Below are 12224 nucleotides of genomic sequence, written 5' to 3'. Positions count from 1 at the left end.
CAGAACGGGAGTATTATACCCAATCAAAGACAGAAAAGCATGGACCAAAACATTGACTGAACGCACAAGGAAGCCCACCACACGCCTGACTTTCGGGACAATCATCGCACTTCCGGTGGCTTCACTTGCTACTAGGGGTGTCGCCAACCTTTGTTGAACCGATTTTTAGGTCGAACTTTCGGGGTTCGACTGGGTCGAACCGGTTACCTTTGAACTTTTAACTAGGGGTGTCGCGAACCGGCCGAGGTTCGGGTTCGACCAGGTTCGACTTTTTCGAACTTTTAGTGGAAAGTTCGTCGAACCTTGCATTGAGGTTCGACTCGGTTGCGCATGCGCGGCAGGCTGGCCAGTTGGCTTCGGTTTGGATGGTGGTGGCTAAGGAATGAATTAAGGACAGCACTCATTGGTTATTTCATTGTTTTCTCAATACGTAAAATACTGCAATCATATATAAGCGTCTACCTTTTTTGCTGTTTCCACCCCACGTACCAGGAGAACGTTCTGAGAACATTCCGGGAATGTTCAAGAGAACATAGACAACATTTTTGGAATGTTGGAAATTTACGTAAGAACATTCTATCGACGTCGTTGGGATGTGGCGCAGGCACTTATCGATACATTCGGGGAATGTTTTCAAAGGGATATTCTTAAAACGTTCTGAGAACGACATAGAACATTACCAGGATATTCAATCAACATTCAAATATCCTAAAAAGTTTCAAAGAACGTTCTCAGAACATCCAAAGAACTTCTGCAACTTTCTTGAAATGTTGCAAATTTATGCAGGGACATCCTTTCAATCTCCCCGGAACGTGCGTAGGTACATCCCTACCATGGATGGGCAAAATACATGCAAATATGTATTGAAATACAAATACAAAATAATTCGTCAAAAATGTATTCAATTACAAATTAATTACATTTTCAAAAAAGCATTTAAGTACAAGATACAAATACAACCAAATGTATTTGGTCTCCTCCAAATACTCTTGAAAATACATTCCTCGCAATTTGCGTCAGCGACTTCAGGGCACCTGCAACAGGTTTCTGGGTATTTCATTTAAATTTTGCATCGTACACTCGGGAGTTAGTGTGCGAGGCTCTAGTAACGTAATGGAAATATAATCACAAAAAAAACGTAATCAGCTTGGACGTAATAGGTGAAAAAAGTACAGAGCTTCAAGCAGCTTTTTTTGTCGATTACATTTTGGTATAGACCAATAAAGAACCGAGACGACCAAGACGCGCAGCACTAGCTAGAGATTTTTTTATTGTTGCAACTCGCACCAGTTATGAAAATCTAGACGACCCGCGCATTTGGAATGTTCCAGGCAAAAATATGGACGGAAATCAGGCTGGAAAGCATCACAAGTTGTCACAGGCACTTATTTAGCCAGTCTGCCTGTGAACGTCGATTTCGTCACTATTCTTGCCCTGAACTAGCACCGTAATCAGTCGCTAAACGCTTGTGCTTCATTGAGAGACACTGCATTCGGCGCAGAACGTAGTTTTCTTCCTGCTCTGGACAGTGACAGTGAATTTGAGGAATGTATTTTCGCCCACAAAATTGTATGTAATTACAATTGTATTTAAAATACCCACGTTTTAGTATTTAAATACACACGTCAAATACATTACCCGATTTGTAATTAAATACAAATGCAAATTACACAAAGTATTTGAAATACTTATTTCAAATGCTTGTATTTGAAATACTGCCCATCCTTGATCCCTACATTCAGGGATCATTTTCTGAGACAAAGATTTTACAATTACGGTTTGATTAGGAAACAGCACTAATCAGCCGCACGACATATATAGATGATGGTAAAGCTGCTCACAGGGCGATGGATATTTTTTTAATCAAAAGATATTTTTAGAGAGCGGAGGCACAAGATTACCGCTTTCCCAGCTCACCAGCCCGAGCATGTACTAAGGACAGTTTACCTGTCACTTGTCAACTTCTTTCATTCAAAATGTGCTGCGTACATGACCGATTGATTGCTCACTCCGAGCTTAAACAGATACACATAGCATCCCACTCTCAGCTGCAGGATATACTATTTTCAAAGTATTCTACCCCACATGCGAAAAATTGGGTCTATTCAAAACTGCACCTCTACATACGCAGTGAGTGCCAAGTTTATAATGAAGTTTTGAAAACCATTGTTTTTCTCCTACACCTTATATTACATTCCTCGGTAGATTCATATAAGATAAAACTGATCTCTTATGCTACGTTTCCAGAAACTCCGCTTAATTTGCATATTTTTGGCACAAAGTGGCATATAGTGGATGGTGTTTCGAACCACAGGTTGCGTGAGGACTCCATAAAGTTGGCTTCACCTGCGAAAATTTTTGGAATGTTCGCAAGCGAACGTTCAAAGAATGTTGCACATATGAATATTCGAAGGCGAATGTTCCGAGAACATTAGGCATACGAATGTTCGCCAACGAAAGTTCCTAGAATGTTGAGCAGCTTACCTTGTGGGGAATGTTTACATACGAACGTTCCTAGAACGTTCTGAATGGTGTTTTAACGTTTCTTCAACATTCAGAACACCTAGGGAATGTTCGCACGACATTGGGTGCTACGTGGGACGTCTCTTGGGGTTCGGGCAAGCCAGCGGGCACGGAGAGAGTAACTAAATACCAGTGCATCATATTTTAACCGGACGACACGGAAACCTTCTCCACCGACGGGGGCGACCCGCGGTACCGAAAGCGCGCGAAATGTGACGTCTTTGGTCCTGGGCTTACTACTGGTCAGAGCCGCTAAAAGCTTCTTTTTAGGCGAAATACAAAATATACATGGTCGCGAACCGTTTCAATTATTTATAAAAGATTTTGTTCAGTATTTGAGATCAGAAAAGAAACAAAAGCAGTTTATAAAGTACGGAAACAAGGAATGACCCGTCGACATACCCGCCACCAAGCGGTGGAAAAAGGCGGCGCATACTAGAAAAGAGTAGTGGGATCAGACGCCGCCGGCACGCCGGACGCGTAGCGCCGGACACGGAAAGGTCCCGGATGGACGCGGCGGCGCTGCGGTCGTTTACGGACTGGAGGATCCGACCGGCTCCGAGCGTTTCGCGGTACGGCAGCGCGAAGTGGCTCCCATTCCGAACTGACCTTTACTCCATGTTTGCTGTCGTTTGTGGCCTATGAAGTGTCATGCCGAATTGGTGTTCAATCCCGCGCCCTCTCGCGCCGTCGACACGGAGTGCGGCAGCCATCCTCTGGTTCACGGCCACTCAAGCAACCCAAGCAACCAAGGACGTCATGAGGGAGGTTATTTTTTTTTGCTTGTTTTTGTAATTTTGATTTGCCTATAACTTTTAAAATAAAGCGAAATTCGAGAATAGGAAAGTTTCATTAAGTTACTACGGTCAGTGCGGTCAGGTTCGGTGCAAATTAAAAACCAGTAAACAAAAAAAAGTGCTATTCAGACGAGGGAGAAATCCCCGGGATTTCTCCCTCGTGTGAATACCCCTTTAAAAAATCTGTAAAAAAAAAACGGTTTTGATTATTTTTGGCAAACAGTGTGTGCTGCTCGTACATTGTTTCTTGTAAATGTATCTAGGTTGATACACACTATTTTTAGGATGTTCGTCAGCATCCAAAAGTGTTACAGCACCATACAAGCTGATATAGACCCTTAAAGGGTTACTGCAAAGAAAAAAAAGTGTTTTAACAGCCTAATTGGGACAAGCATGCCACCCCCAAAACAAATCTTCCGCAAATAAAAACAATTTTTTTAGCAATATTTACGCCACAGGATGTAATTTAGTCATGTCGTATTACACCTGAGACTGCGGTGGAAGAAATCGGAAGAACTTTCAGTAGAAGGAACAGACACAGAGAATGTCTCAGGTGTAATACGACATGATTAGCTACCACCAGCTAGCCTGCACACTCACCGTCTTTTCACTAGTAATTTAGTCGGAGTCACAACCTCTCCACATTTGAAACTACCGCTCTTTTGACGCGCGCAGAGTGGCTGGAATACGTCACTCCGTGACGTAGAGCAGCCCACTCCGTGACGTATAATACCAATTTTGTGGCGCGCGATTTAAAACGGACGAAATAGGCGCAAACTAAAATCAGTCCCGCGCGATAAATATTGCTGTAAAAAAATTTGTTTTTGTTGGAAAATTTGTTTTGTGACATGCTTGTCCCAATTAGGCTGTTTAAAAATAGACTTTTTTTCTTTGCAGTTACTCTCTGCAGTTACAGGGTGTTTATGCCCGCCAAGGTTTTTATTTGTACAAGGCATATGAGAGCCCATCTGCCCAACACAATTTACGGCTCAAAATTATAGTTTTTCCTCCTGAAACATGCCGAAAGAGCACTGACCGGTTTGAGTCGCTTTCGGGTCATTCTATGCCAAAGAAGACGCGGCAAATTTTTTTGATGTCTGGGATATGTACAAAAAAAAAATCAATTTGGATAAAAAAAATTTCTAAACTAAAAAAAAAAAAAGTTTTCTTAAGGTATCTTTTTTTTCCTGATATGCCTAGATTTTTCGGAATTTTCATAAAATCCGTGTAGCTAACAAAAGCACTATGAAAAAACGGTTGCCTACCACACAAATATAGGTGGGCGCCAAAGCCCTATCTTGCAGGAAAATACGAAAGCCATTCTAAGTCCAAATGGGAGCTAAAAAAAAAAAGACTTTATGAGATTTGTTTTTTAGTTAACTGAGTTGAGTGTTAGCTGCAATACTTTTTTTGCCTGTTTTCATAGAACTAATAATTGCGTTGCATTTGTTAAGTTTTCAAAGTCTCGTTTTGTCGCGTTTTAATTAAATGACAAAATCTCCAGTTAATGCAGAAACGGCCTTTTTGAGAGCCAGAAAAAACAACGTGGGCATCATGGCCTGAAACTTTCGAAATAGACAAAAATTCAATCCACCTTATCTGTTCAACATATTAAAAAAAAATTAGAAAAGTTATTTTTGTTGTTGCCGAGAAATTATTTTTTTAAAGATGAGCCTCTCCGAGACCGACCGTGCATCCAGGCGCCCGGTTCGTAGGCGACGCAGGCCGGAATTCGCCAACGAGGCGTCAACAGTTCTAAACGCCGTCGCTAGGTCTTCAGCGCTGTCCTGAAAACACGTTTTATTCGCTCGATGTGGACGTTACCCTGACTTTTATGCTTCCTTATCCCCTCACTCTCTTCTCCGTGGTCACGTGCCGTTGAGACACTCGTACAAAATATAGTCAGAGTCGTAGGTCATCGAAAGCAAACACTCAAAAGAAAAAAATGAACTTCTTTTTTGTGGCTTCTAAGAAGCTGCAAATGGGTTGATTGTAAAGAAGAAACAAAAGTTGCACAGAGTATGTGGAGCGCAAGTTCGTCTGCTTCTTGCACGGGGGTCACGATGATGTCAGAACGGCAAGCTCTCATAGGCTGAATGAAAAAAAAAAATAGTGGGTAGACCTTAAGGCATCTAGCATTGAGGTCTACGCACTATCCTGAGAGTAAATAAATAAATAAATAAATCGGAGCTCGGTGTCGTTCTGACGTCACCGCAACCCCTGCGCAAGAAGCAGACGACTTGCTCTCCGTATTGGAAGTACATGCACTATTCCGAGGGCTGTACGGTTGGTAATCTGTGTCACCTATATGGAACGAAGAAGAACTGAACACCGCGTTTTCTTGCACGCGCGAGTTTTTATTGAAAAAAAAAAAGATCGGATCAAATATCAAATAGTTTATTTTCCCATTTACAGAAAATGGGGGGAGGCCGAAGAAAAAAAGCTGATAAATCAGCTTGACATGGTCCTCGGCCCCCCTACAGAGGCAGTGCCGGCGGCAATGGAAAAAAATACACTGAAGAGTTAGGAAGTAAAATATTTACCGAAAATAAAAAGGGCGTGTCAGGAGCAATGGGTAGAAGTGTTATATAACACTGAGAAACTGACTAGCACTTTCCCTATAAAGCTCAACTTTCCTTAGAAAACCTGAACTTCAAAAAAAATCAACCCACATTAAAAGTGGACATACTAAAGAAGGAAAAAAAAAAGAAAAGTTGTTTACAGCGTAGATTTTCATTGCCTATTAAAATTGCAGAAATATGTAAAAAAGAATGAACACAGTACGAGTGATGTACACGCGATGGTATTACGGTATGTTATACAAATACACTGCGAGGTAAACTAAAATACAATGGTCAAAGTGCCTCTCAACTGTCACGCGGTCTTTCGAGTGACGTCTTCTGGGGAATCACCTATCCCCGTCTTCACCTCAAATATGAAGGAAGCTTTGCTGAATGTTCATACGCCGCGCGAAGTATAGATTTGGTTGTCGGGGGCAGAATGGACACTTTTGGCGTTCGGAACGTGTACGTCTTGAAAAGGCACGATATATTTAATCTAAAGTGCACCTACATATGTCTCAATTCTCAGCCTAAAGAGGGAAATTAGTAATGCTCTGCGAGAAGCCGTACTTGTCGCGGAGCATTCCTAATTTCCCTCTTTAGGCTGAGTTTCCCGTTAGGTTTTCTCTTCAGAGACCCCAACCGTTTCCTCCGCGATCGTCGACGTTTCGATGATTAGCATCGCCGAAGGTCGCGGCGAGCGATAGACACAAAAGACGGTTCGCCACGGGGCTGTCAACAAGTATGGCGGCGTGTGCGAACTACAGGGGGCGTTTGTTTAGCTATCATCATCATCGTTTGCGACGTCACGGGTAGAACAGACTGGGACAGAACGCGCAGATCTCGGATCCCTCGGTTCGTCAGCTCGCTTTGTGCGCCATCTGGGTAACGCGCGGCGAAGCTCTTTTTCACGCGTTGTGTTTATTTGGTGAAGTGATATTTGTAGTATGACATTTTACCGAAGTTTGAAACTGCACGTGGCACACGTAGTCGTGCCAACAAGCACTTTTGGCGCTGAGGTGCCGAAGCGCTCGGATGGTGGTGTGCTGTTCTCTACCCCAGTACAAAAAGCTAGATGATTAAAATAGAATATCGGGCACTTTATCCTACTAGAGCATCTACCACGGCGAATAGGGTGCACATTTTTAATTATGATTCGGACAAAATAGAACTGAGGAAGGAATATCTCGTCAAATTGAAAATAGGAAAGCGAATTTCGAGAACCCCTCGCCGTGTGTAGTAAACACTTCTGTGTGAAGGCCTCCGTGTATCCTGTTGGTTCCAATGTGTTCTGCGAGCGCTGGTCTCTTATTATTTCTGAGCTGATTCCTTGTGGAATTTTGTAAACCAGTAAACAAACATTTCCTCATAGTAACTCGCAGGGAGAAGCGGTGGCTGGCTTCCGGAGTCGTTTGAACTCAATCCCTGCCTATTCACTCGGTCGACACGAAACGTGCAAGACCCCCTCGTGATCTAAGTCTTAAAGGGATGCTACAACGAAATTTCGGCGCTTATATTTTGGTCTATATCTGTTCAAAGGAGCAGCATCACATTGAACACACCAATATCTCGGTAAAAAGGTAACGAAAAAGAATTTTAAAACGAATTAAACGATTGGAAACGAGCACCTGGTGGATGTCGCTAACGCCTCGTTTGTAATGCCCGTCTAGGAACCTTGAGAGGTAGTGACGATGACTGTCTCGCCTTCGGCCACGACGAGAGAAGAGGGGAAGGAGGTCAATGAGCGTATTCAGAATACTGGCTGCACCCGCTCACATTTCGCATACAGGAGAAAGGGTTTTCTTACTTGCTCTAATAGTATTTAGATATTCGTTATGATTCCTACGCGGAGCGCAAGTTCGTCTGCTTCTTGCGCAGGGGTTGCGGTGACGTCAGAACGACGCCGAGCTCTGATTGGCTCCGATTGGAAGCATAGTGGGTAGACCTCAAAGCAAGCGGCCTTGAGGTCTACCCACTATCCTCCAATCAGAGCCACTCGGAGCTTGGCGTCTGTCTGACGTCACCACAGCCCCCGCAAAAAGAAGCAGACGACTTGCTTTCCGAATGTTATTATTTACCAACCGGTACAGCTCGCGCCTGTGCGCGTCTCAGTCGTTTACAAGGAGCGCCATTCCCACCACCGACGCTTCGGCGTCGGTGGTGGAAAAATCCTGATTGGTCGTTCGGGTCAGGACTTCACAACCACATGAACCGCGTGGGAATTTCAAACAACCAACGACGCTCACGTGAAACGTGACGTCACGCGTGGAATGAAAGTGATTAAAATTATGACATGTAATGCGAATTAAAGGTCGCCGCATGTCTCAAATGATTTCACTTTATAAAGTAATTCATTTGCCTCGAAGAAATATTTGAAGAATTTTGGGCGGGATGGAAACCCACGACCCCTCGCGCTCTTGCTGCTCACTGGCAGGAAGAGCATGAGGAGCGAATGAGAAGGCGTTGCGAACGGGGTCCGATAACGCTATCGAGTTCTACTCTTAAAGGTGAAGCTTAAGTGCCCTCCAAGTTTTTAGCACCATGATATATATTTATACGAGTAAATAACAGGGGGAGGGGGTAAGATCCAAACCTAAGTAATAGAAAAATATTTCACATGCGTGCATTCGCGCGCTTGTACGGAAGCAATCTTCCGCGCCCGAAGAAATTAAGCATCCCAATTTTGTGTGTCTAACAAAACAAATCTTGAAGAATTGTAGACCGTTTAAGTGAGTTGCATGACCGCGCTTTTTCCCCTCCTCAGATGTAGCGTGGAATCCGGATCAGGTTATCAATAGTTAGAAGTGAAGTAATTTAAATATCGATGATGAAATGACTTGCGCTTATTCATTCAAAGTAGTGAAGACACATTAAAAATTACCATCCACCAGAAACTAATATATGATTTTGATAGAAAACACAACTTTGTACATGGGGTGGTGGTGGTGTTTGCCTGACGTGAGGTTTTTCTGACTGGCTGTGAAAAAGTTTCACGGATTTGGGCTATTCCAGTTTTATGAGATTGAATGCAGGGGAAAGGAGAAGGAACAGATTAGTTTGTAAATATTTGTATTCAACATATTGACAAGTTTGAACACGGTTGCACATTGTCTGAGAAACAAGAATACCGATCACGATTTTATGTGAGGATCCATGAAATATAGTATTTTACGAGACAAGGGTCAGTAAATTAGAACGTTTCAGTTTTAATTGCAATGTGTGGTGCAAGAAAAAACGAGAGACGCGATAAAAAATTACATACAATAATATGATACGCACAAAGTTCCTCAATCGCTCCTTCTTCTTAAAAAAAATATCCATTGGGTAGTTATTTTAGGTAAAACAAATGTTTGTGAACGACGATAAATATAAAGACAGACCGTTCCGAAATGGTTCTACTCGACAGCAAATCACCGAGCAAACCGTCCTTCCATTAAAGAGAAGTTCGCAATATTGCCGCGCGCGCGCAGCTGACCATGTATATGCAGCGCGCCCGTGGTCCAATGGTTATCGTGCTTGGTTCCTACGCAAAGGGCCACGGTTCGATTTCAGGCAGCGGACCTACATTTTTATTATCGAGAACCCTGTTGCATATTCGAGGTTCGAATGTTCCAGAATCCCACGAGTGTACAAGCGATCTTTCGTGAGAATCAAGTATTCCTTGGCTAAGGAACAATTTTCTTTCCGACGGGCACCTTTTTTTCCGAGAGTAATTTGCTCCCGCGAAACATTCGATGATGCACTTCCTACTATCACTCACTTATTCACTCTACGCTCTCTGGTCGCGCACACGTTTAGGGCCTCCGTTTTGTTGGAGTCGACGCTGCTGTTGCCATAGCAACCCTCTCGGTTGGAATCAACGCAAGTGTGGGAATCGCCCAGACTTTTACGTAGTTCAACTATTCTACTCAAGTTACCGTAGTTTAACCACTTTTCTGAGTAGTTGAGTAACTTTAAATTACATTTTCATTTCGGTAATTCGTGGTTTACTTCAATTACTTTTTCCGAGTAACTTCTAGTCAAATTACTTTCGATATTTAGTGGTAGGTTTGCCTATCAACAAACATTCCTGCATAAAAGAGATAAGATGCTGGAAGATCAGCTGATATTTGCAAAGAGGCACGAGGGGAAAAAGAGGGGAGGGTTTGGAGGGTCCGAAACCCCCCAAAAATTTTCACGAGAACCCACTACAACTACCCTGCTGCGAGGCGCGGGGTGTGGACAGGCACGTCGCAAGTGGATTAGCGCCGAAGACTGGCGTTGCTTTTTGTCCCTAAGCTCAAGGAGACTTGACGCATTCGACGAAAGGGCTTGCCCCCGCTTCTCCGCAACGTATGAACTCTCGTTCACTACAGAGAGGTGTACACGCTGCATCCTCACACTCAAAGGTGGTAACAAAATGCAGCGCCCGCTCTGAAGCTCATCTGGCGCTCTCGTAGTTTGTGCTGTACTTGAAGAATCGCGTGCTAAAGGGCAACGCAAGCGTGACCTCTTTGCGTTGCCTTTCCTCCTAAAACTCAGAATATGCAGGTCTTTCAAGATTCGAAGATCGTTCGAGAAACCTTAAAAATTCCCCTAATGTTTTTAGATAAACAAAATAAACAAGCAGCGTTGGGAACTACTTTAAGTACATGGTTAAAATAATGCTTCAAGTAGGTTAAGAAAACTTGTACTTTGCTTGAAGCACATTCTCTGAGCATATGCCTGTACTTTACTAAGTTATTTTTTCTGGTACGAGGAAAGTACAACTCCTTCAAAATACATTCGCCAATTAAATCTGAGAAAAAAAGAAAAAGGCGTATCGTCATTTGAAAACGCGTTATTGTCTTTCGAGACGTCATATGGTCATTTCTCTGAGTGAAGTAATGCCGGTTATAAGACCGATACAAATAAGTGCCTTATAAGCTGATTGTGCTGAATAGTTTGTCAGTGAGAGTAAAACAGCCACTCTGTGGCGACCTTACCAATATTTGCCGCCATTTTTGAACTAAACTGATGCACCTCCGATTTCTCCTTAAACAATGCATACCAGTAAAAAAAAAAAAAACACTGTATAGACGATGAGAGGGCATCATGAAAGATTGTGTAAAAAGGTGATTGTACTTTATTTTAAAAGTACATTGTATTTATAGTACTTTACTTCAAGTACATTGTATTTATAGTACTTTACTTCAAGTACATTGTATTTATAGTACTTTACTTCAAGTACATTGCATTCATAGTACTTTACTTCAAGTGCATTGTATTTATAGTACTTTACTTCAAGTACATTGTATTTATAGTACTTTACTTCAAGTACTTTGTAGATGTACTTTACGCAACGCTGTAAACAAGCAAACACTGTCTGCAAAATCAATCTCAGGCAGTGCTAAACCTCCAAGTAGATGTGATACCGTCCGCAGTACATCATTGACCAAAAAATGAAAAAGGTAAAACAACTAGGCACGCAGAAGCGGAACCAGCTATTAAACCATTTCTGTGAAGACACAAGCCGCTTTCTATTTGGCTAGCAGAATTTCGCTAACGGATCAAAACCTATGCACTTTCTTGTTACCATTAAAATATTAAAAGTAACTTCAAAAATAATTCGCTACTTTCTATGGTAGTTAGTACTTTACTCAATTACTTTCCATTTCAGTAATCTCTACTTTACTAAAAGTTTTTTAAGGTCAATACTTTAAGTAACGTGTACATGTCTGGAATCGCGCTTAAAGGGTTACTCCAACGAAATTTGAAATATATACCTGTCGTGTTCAGAAATAGGCTGAAAATGATTAACAATATCTGTGAATGACAATCGCGCTTTTGTATTTTGAGCCTGATGGCTGTATTTCTCAGTATAAACGGCCCACTCAGGCAAGCGCTCGTAGAGCAGCCATCAAAAACACGTGACATCCGGCGCAATCGTGACGTAGATTGTCTCGGGACGAGCAAAGCATCAGCGAGGCTGACGCCGACAGGATGTTCTAGGCGTTTCAGCCACCGAAGTTGTCGAAGCAAGCCTTCAATCAGGCCACTGCAACTAGCCCCAAGCTGCTTTTGTACGAATTTCCGAGAGAGGTAAATCTTCTGTAAACTTGTAGAGTGACAATAGCGACGTCTGGGACACAGAAGAGAGAGCCCCGGTGAGAGGGAAGTTCCTTTTTCAGCTCTTTTCTCGTGGTGGCCGCAGAGCTGGCGGGACGACTTCAGGTTACCGGCATTGTCACTAGCTATCAAGGTTCCTAGACGGGCATTACAAACGATTCTTTAGCGACATCCAACAGGCGTACTTTGCTAATCGTTTAATTCGTTTTTAAAAGTCCTCTTCGTTTCGTTTTCAACAAGAGATTGGTGTGTGCGA

At 42.7% G+C, this 12224-nt stretch overlaps 1 pseudogene; it reads left to right on the top strand.

Annotated features, from left to right (window-relative positions):
• Positions 1-12224, top strand: part of LOC121833195 — a 101369-nt pseudogene that overhangs the window by 61849 nt on the left and 27296 nt on the right.

The sequence above is a fragment of the Ixodes scapularis genome, unplaced genomic scaffold (assembly GCF_016920785.2).
Source record: "Ixodes scapularis isolate PalLabHiFi unplaced genomic scaffold, ASM1692078v2 PGA_scaffold7__128_contigs__length_106722199, whole genome shotgun sequence".
NCBI lineage: Eukaryota > Metazoa > Arthropoda > Arachnida > Ixodida > Ixodidae > Ixodes > Ixodes scapularis.
The sequence above is the reverse complement of the archived record's forward strand: the minus strand, read 5'-3'. Positions and strand labels throughout refer to the sequence as shown.